The following is a 7,519-nucleotide window of genomic DNA, read 5'->3' as shown; positions in this document are numbered from 1 at the left end:
ATTGAAGTAATAAATAAAACAAATTTAATTTAATCGGGAGCTCAAATAAAATTAAAACGTGGTTCAAATTCAAACAAATTTAATTTTTAATAAGTAAGTATACGTCTTTAAATACTAATTTCTTTGAAATAAATTCAACTTTTAATAAGTTAATAAGTTAAGTTAGTTTTATTTAATATAAAATAACTGTGTATTTTAGATCTACATTTACTCATCGCACGGGTGCACGGGGACATTTATATGTAGGTACTGATTGGATTTTTTTTATAAAGTCCATACTTTATAAAAAAATCCTGTGGTTGTCACTGTGTTCAGAGTCAGACAGGTTTAGCATTTACAGTTAGTCGATATAATAAGCCCTTATTGGTGGTGTATATGTCGGAAACAGGGAAATGGGCCGAACACACAAGTGCCGTTTTGCCTTGTTTAAAACTGCATCACCCCTATCTCTTGCTATAATTAAATAGCAGTCCACTTTGCACGTCGCATAAGTTTTCTTGGAAATTTTGAATTTAAACCAGGGATGTTGCGAACATCCGCATCCGCATCCGCAACCGCGGAACATCCGCGTTATTTTCAACATCCGCATCCGCATAAAATCGATGCGGAGCTTATGCGGATGCGGATGTTGAACAAGTCGGTACAGGAACGTCTTAGCGGCGGCGTAAGTGCTAGGTAATTTCGTCATTACCTATAACGAAATCGTCTAGATCCAGAAAAGTCGGCGAAGTTACTGTTTATTAAATATAACGCACCTATATTCTTGCTCAAATACTAAACGTTTGGTTTTTTTAATAAAAAAATTCTAAAAATGTAATATTTGACGTTTTCTAAGTACCTAATCTTGACATCCGCATCCGCGGATGTGAGCCTTTAAAAATCCGCATCCGCATCCGCATCCGCGGATGTCAAAAAATCTGCATCCGCAACATCCCTGATTTAAACATAATATTATTCCTTACGAATTCCATATAAAAATATAAAAAAATATTGACCTCACATCGACTCATTAGATTTTTGTTTCTGACATCCCTTCTTTGGTACTAACAAATTAATTTATTCAAAACCATAAAATTACCACCAGATTACATAAATTATGTAATGCTATCCAAAGAACCGAAAAAAATACATTCCATCCTTTTTCCTTGTTTTTACATATTTTAACGGCACATTTCGTAATTGTTGACAACTTCACATTTGAGCGTTTCAAACAAGACTAAACGAAAAAGTAACGCGTGATCTGTTTTAACGTTACTTTTGTGGGGCCATTTTTTGCGGCTGATTGGGTATCCAGTTCTTTATTCTATATCAATGCATTTAGTTAATTTACTCGTAAATAATATTTTGCTCACTTTAAGTTAATTTTAGCTAAAATATGTATTAATCGTGTATTTTGTCAAGTGACAACTAAACCTCACTAATTACATTAAAATAATCAAACAAAAATCAGTCTTGTTTTCTTTTGTTGTGGTTTTGAATTTGTGGTAATAATTACTGAGTTTTGGTTGTCATTTGAAGTTTTTAAGTAAGTATGTATGAGCGTAGTTTTTTCAGCCGATCTAGGTAATTAATTCTCATTTGGTTGTGTGTTGTAAGTAGTTCTCTTTTTCTTAGGTTGTTTAAAAGTATTGTTAGCTAATGAGATATTTATTGATAGAGCCATATCATTCCACCGATTAGCTCACGAATCTTATTTAGTTGTGGTTTTTCACGTACAAACAGCAACGCTCCTAAATTGTACATCGGTGGACCTTATTACAAAACCGGCCAAGTGCGAGTCGGACTCGCGCACGGAGGGTTCCGCATCATCAACAAAAAATAGAGCAAAAAAATCGTGTTTGTTGTATGGGAGCCCCCTTAAATATTTATTTTATTTTTAGTATTTGTTGTTATAGTGGCAATAGAGATACATCATTTGTGAAAATTTCAACTGCCTAGCTATCACGGTTCATGAGATACAGCCTGGTGACAGACGGACAGCGAAGTCTTAGTAATAGGGTCCCGTTTTTACCCTTTGGGTACGGAACCCTAAAAAGCATAAGGTCCACCGATGTACCATCACGCTCCGTGATTAATGCGGCATATAGGGCCCCAGCTAAATTGGTTGTTCAATACTTACGCTATAAAATGTCTAATTTAGCAAGAACCCTAAATGGCATAACAATCCCGTGTGGTGACGTACACTTAACAGAGTGTGGGCGATGATACAGTCATCAGATATATCGGGACAGCCAAGGTGCTCACAAAGATCTGAACACGCCTCTATTGTCAAGGCATTAAAGTGCGTGTTCAGATATTTTTGAGCACCTCCACCGCTCCGATATATCTGATGGCGACTGTACCTCGTAACTATATAGCTAATTACACTAGGTTATTGAAGTGATACTTAAGCACGATTATTATTACTTTAGTTCTACTTCTATAACTTTATTCCTACGACCGGTTGTTTTTGTTAGGTAATGATACGATAATATCGATGGGAAATGTGGTATGTACAAACAGCGACCACTCTTAACTGTCCAAACGTGGACCTTATTACAAAAGGCATAAGGTCCACTGATGGACAGTTAAGTGTAGGCGATGGTACGAGTGATGTTGAGAAGACTGCACGATAATGGTTGGTACTTACCTGAGGTTGTAACAGTACTATAAGAGGTGTATATTTATTACATAATCATTTTTCTGTTGATAACAAATTTATAATCTTGAAAATTACTTGAGTAGGTACATTTTCTTGTACATCTAAATTTAAAAAGCGGATATTTATATTTAAAAACGAATATTTGTTTTGAAATCTATAAAGTTAAGGTCCAACGTAATTATTATTAATTTAATTTATATAAAGTCTCGATCAGGGATGTTGCGAATATCCGCATCCGCAACCGCGGAACTTCCACATTATTTTCAACATCCGCATCCGCATAAAATCGATGCGGATTTAATGCGGATGCGGATGTGGAACAGGTCGGTACAGGAACGTCTTAGCATCGGCGTAAGTGCTAGACTGCTAGGTAATTTAGTCATTAACCAAAAAAACCTATTAGAAATGAGCAGTCAAGCGTGAGTGGGACTTAATGTACGGAACCCTTGGAACGCGAGTCCGACTCGCACTTGGCCGGTTTTTTTAAAATAAAAATTACTAAAATGTAATATTTGACGTTTTTTATGGTACTATCTTGACATCCGCATCCGCGGATGTGAGCCTTTAAAAATCCGCATCCGCGGATGTCAAAAAATCGGCATCCGCAACATCCCTGGTCTCGATCTAGATCCAACTTTATATAAAATCCCAACTTGTATGTTTTATGTAATAAATAAACATTTATTGAAGGTTTACTAACTATACTAATACGATATCTAATATTAAGTTTGATTTTGTGCATTTCCTAATGATGAGAATAAATTATGTAAGGAGTATGAGAATAATTAATCAAAATCTGAAAACGAAGTTTTAGATAAATTTATAATTTTTATCGAAGATAATTAGACGAATTTATCTAATTCTATTTATAATTTTTCTACGTGATTTTGCCATAAACTTAATCAATTTAAATAAATTATGAAGTCGCATTACATTATGGAATATTGCACTTTTAAATGTAAGTAATGTAACTAAATGTGTAATCATTGTCAATAGAATTAAATTCACTCACGTCATAGTAAAATGCAATAAACGTATCTATATGTAAACGTAACTAAATGTGGTCCTAATAAAATATACTCATGAATTTTCTAACAATCTTCTAGGTAATATATTTAAGAGCACTGAAATATCTTTAGATTCACGAAATAATAAAACAAACCACTTCGAGACAAATTAGTTCGCTATAAGTTTAGTGCCATTGACATAGATATCTAAGGACAGGCTAATGGGGCACTAAACATCGTACTAGTTCAGCGGTGCTACCCACGAATTCCAGCCAATCGTGCAGTCTAACGCGACTAGTTGCGACCAATAGCGCGCTTAATGCGAACTCTTCAACCAATCACGCGCGTGATGCGAACTCATCAACCAATAGCATTGTAGCGATTTCACACCGCTGTACTGGCCCCTGTCATGCCTCATTATTATTGCCCGTAAAGCCAGTCCCTAGATATCTATGTCAATGTTTAGTGCCCTTTTTGTAATAATAAACCTATAGGTAATGTCAAAGTGTGGCAATGTCATCATTAATGTCAAATTTCTATGAAAATATGACGTTTATAATGACACTCCCTTACTATGCTCTATTCAACTCGGTGCTAAGTTAGCATAGCCTTAGACGGACTCTTTAACTACCTGTGTGTGCATCCTAATGATTTTAGATATATTTTTATGGAGCAGGCCTACTGGTTGGGCCTGGATTAATCACTAACAAATGCCATTGTTCTTCAAAAATAAACTTTTTAAAAATCACTTAGTTTTTCATTTCCCACTCTTATTTCGTTTAAGAACAGACTTAAGTCTGTCACAATACAATGGGGTTGGCACTCTCATAGGTTTGCATAGATGGCGCCATCATAGCTTGCCCCTTTTTCTATGAGATTTGGCTTAAAGGGCTGGCATCTATGGAATTAAAAAAAAAAAACAAAAATATGACAATTCTAGGGATTGACAGGGCAAGCTATGATGGCGCCATCTGCTAAATACTTCGATCGCCCAACCCCATTTCACTCACACCGCTCACACGTCAACATCTTAGCTACAATAGAGCTTATAAGCACTTGCACGAAAACTACCCTCATTTTGATTGATGACAAATGAATGGGATGTACCTACTATATGGAAAAGAATCCAACCCAGTGACAATAAAATTTGAATTTGTAAAAAAAAGTTATTTATTTACGTATTTGAATGAACAATTTTCAGTAGACAACATTCCAATCGCTAACGCTCCGTAGCGAACGAAACGCAACTGTCACTTTCACACTAATATGGAAGAGTGATAGAGAGAAAGCGATTCGATGGCGAAGCGCAAGCGATTGTCACCTTGGCTAGGCCGCCTGATCCTTTTCTACTGTTATACTCGTTGGCACTATGACCATAACTAGCAACGCCATACAAATTCGAAATCGAAATTATCCAGATAGTTATAGTCTTTGATAATTATCCCGGGTATGGATGGTGCTCAGTGGTGCTATATTTATTTTCTTTGAATTCTTTGATAGTAAGAAATACTTAAACGTTTTTTTTTATAAATTTTATTAGATTATTATCAAATCGATAACTATAAGGCATAAAAATAACGATAATTATCCTTTCGAACCCTGACGACTTAGGAGTTCATGGGAGGGGTATACCTGGTATAAGGGCGTTCGCTAGCTTGCGCGGTTGCACGGAGCGGGTTAAAATAGTATGAGCCAGGGATGTTGCGACCGCGGAACTTCCGCATTATTTTCAACATCCGCATCCGCATAAAATCGATGCGGAGCTTATGCGGATGCGGATGTCGAACAAGTCGGTACAGGAACGTCTTAGCGGCAGCGTAAGTGCTAGGTAATTTCGTCATTACCTATAACGAAATCGTCTAGATCCAGAAAAGTCGGTGAAGTTACTGTTTATTAAATATAACGCACCTATATTCTTGCTAAAATACTAAACGTGTCTTTTTTTTTTAATAAAAAAATACTAAAAATGTATTATTTGACGTTTTCTAAGTGCCTAATCTGGACATCCGCATCCGCGGATGTGAGTTTTTAAATATCCGCATCCGGGGATGTCAAAAAATCTGCATCCGCAACATCCCTGGTATGAGCAACGCTAACTGGCGCGGACGCGTGCGACAGATTTTACCTACAATGACACCCGCGTGCGTGCGCCCGCTCCGTGCACCCACCCACGCTAGCGACGCCCTAGAATAAAGAAACATGTTCATAGAAGACGTTTATTTATAAATGATAATACAATACATTAGAGGAAGGCACTTCTGAGGAGACATAGTTAAATTATCGACAGTGAAGGAATGACTTTGTTACATGACGAAATCACAAATAATAAAGAAATATAAAATATAATATAACAGCTCGGCCACGAAACGCACCTTTGCGTAGTCCTACGCTAAAATTGTTTACAATTAAAAAGAAATTCCAGTAAAACTCTTAGAAATCTCAAAAAACACAAAAAGGATAGGTAATTATTTCAGGGAAAAACCTTAAGAAAAATTCAACTAGAGAGACCGCTTAGAAGATTTTGCTAAAATTTTCATCGATTGTATTAAATGTGTAGTTTATGACCGACCGATTTCGAATTCGACGATAGATGGCGCTGTACGGCTCCGTACATTATGCGGTAACTCTGGTTGTCCATTTTTTTATACTATAAGGTAAAAACGTTTAACAGTCGACAACATCCATAATCGTAATAACATTCCATTGAACAATATAACTATTAATAGTATTAATACATACAGGGTGTTTCTGACTACCCTGTTAACGTTTACTTAAATTAATTTAGAATAGGGACACTTATCGAAACATTTGGCGCCGCCCTTATATACAGGGTGTGCCTAAAACCAACGCCAAGAGTTATAGAACAGCCGATGGGCTGCAAGATTGGCGTTGGTTTTAGGCACACCCGATATACATATGTACAAAGTTTTATTACCTTACCTTAAGGTATATATGAAAGAAGGCATAAAAGGTATCTAAAGTCCAATTCGACGAAACTGGAATAAAATTTCATTATAAGCATATCCTGGTTGACAATCTTACATCGACAAATGCTAAACGAAAAGAAGAAATGTATAGGAATGACAGATGCTGCGAAAAGTCACGTGACTATTTCCATACATTTTAAGTTTCGATTGGCTTTTTCTATTATCGATTGTCATCTTGGCTAGGCCCCCTGATCATACCATAACGATCCCTGATCATATCATAATGATCCCTGATCATAGCATAATGATATTAATGATCCGTGATCATAGCATAATGAAATTAACTCACTGCGGGGTTCCGTAATGCGTCGCAATCATAATGTGTTTTTTTTAGTGTTTAGTTATATTTTTATAATATGTATGCTAGTTTTTTAGGTATTTATGTATGGGCCACTAGTTGTCTGAAATAAAAGATTTCATTCGTTCATTCATTCATTAATAATTCCTGAATTTCCTGATCATATCATAATGATCCCTGATCATACTATAAAGATCCCAGATTGGTCGTTGGACAGTAAAAATACTACATATATTATGGACTATTTAAGTTTTCATTTATAAGCTCGAAACATAGATTGTTTAAATATTTATTCTAGAATACCTCAGAAGCACAGTATATATATGTCGGCGGCAAATCGTAAAATCGGGCATATCGAGATATTCCTAGGCATATCATGAAACGCCGCCATTTCATGATCTGACTAAGATTAACCCAGGCGTATCACGATCTGCCTAATAAAAGAGGCGGCAGATCGGTCAGACCAATGTATTCGTTGATATTCCTAGCTTCATACCGGGCGCATCATAAAATAATTGATGAGATATTCCTAGGCATATCATGAAACGCCGCCATTTCATGATCTGACTAAAATTAACTCAGGCAT

Source organism: Cydia amplana, chromosome 6 (genome assembly GCF_948474715.1).
Source record: "Cydia amplana chromosome 6, ilCydAmpl1.1, whole genome shotgun sequence".
Lineage (NCBI taxonomy): Eukaryota > Metazoa > Arthropoda > Insecta > Lepidoptera > Tortricidae > Cydia > Cydia amplana.
The sequence above is the reverse complement of the archived record's forward strand: the minus strand, read 5'-3'. Positions refer to the sequence as shown.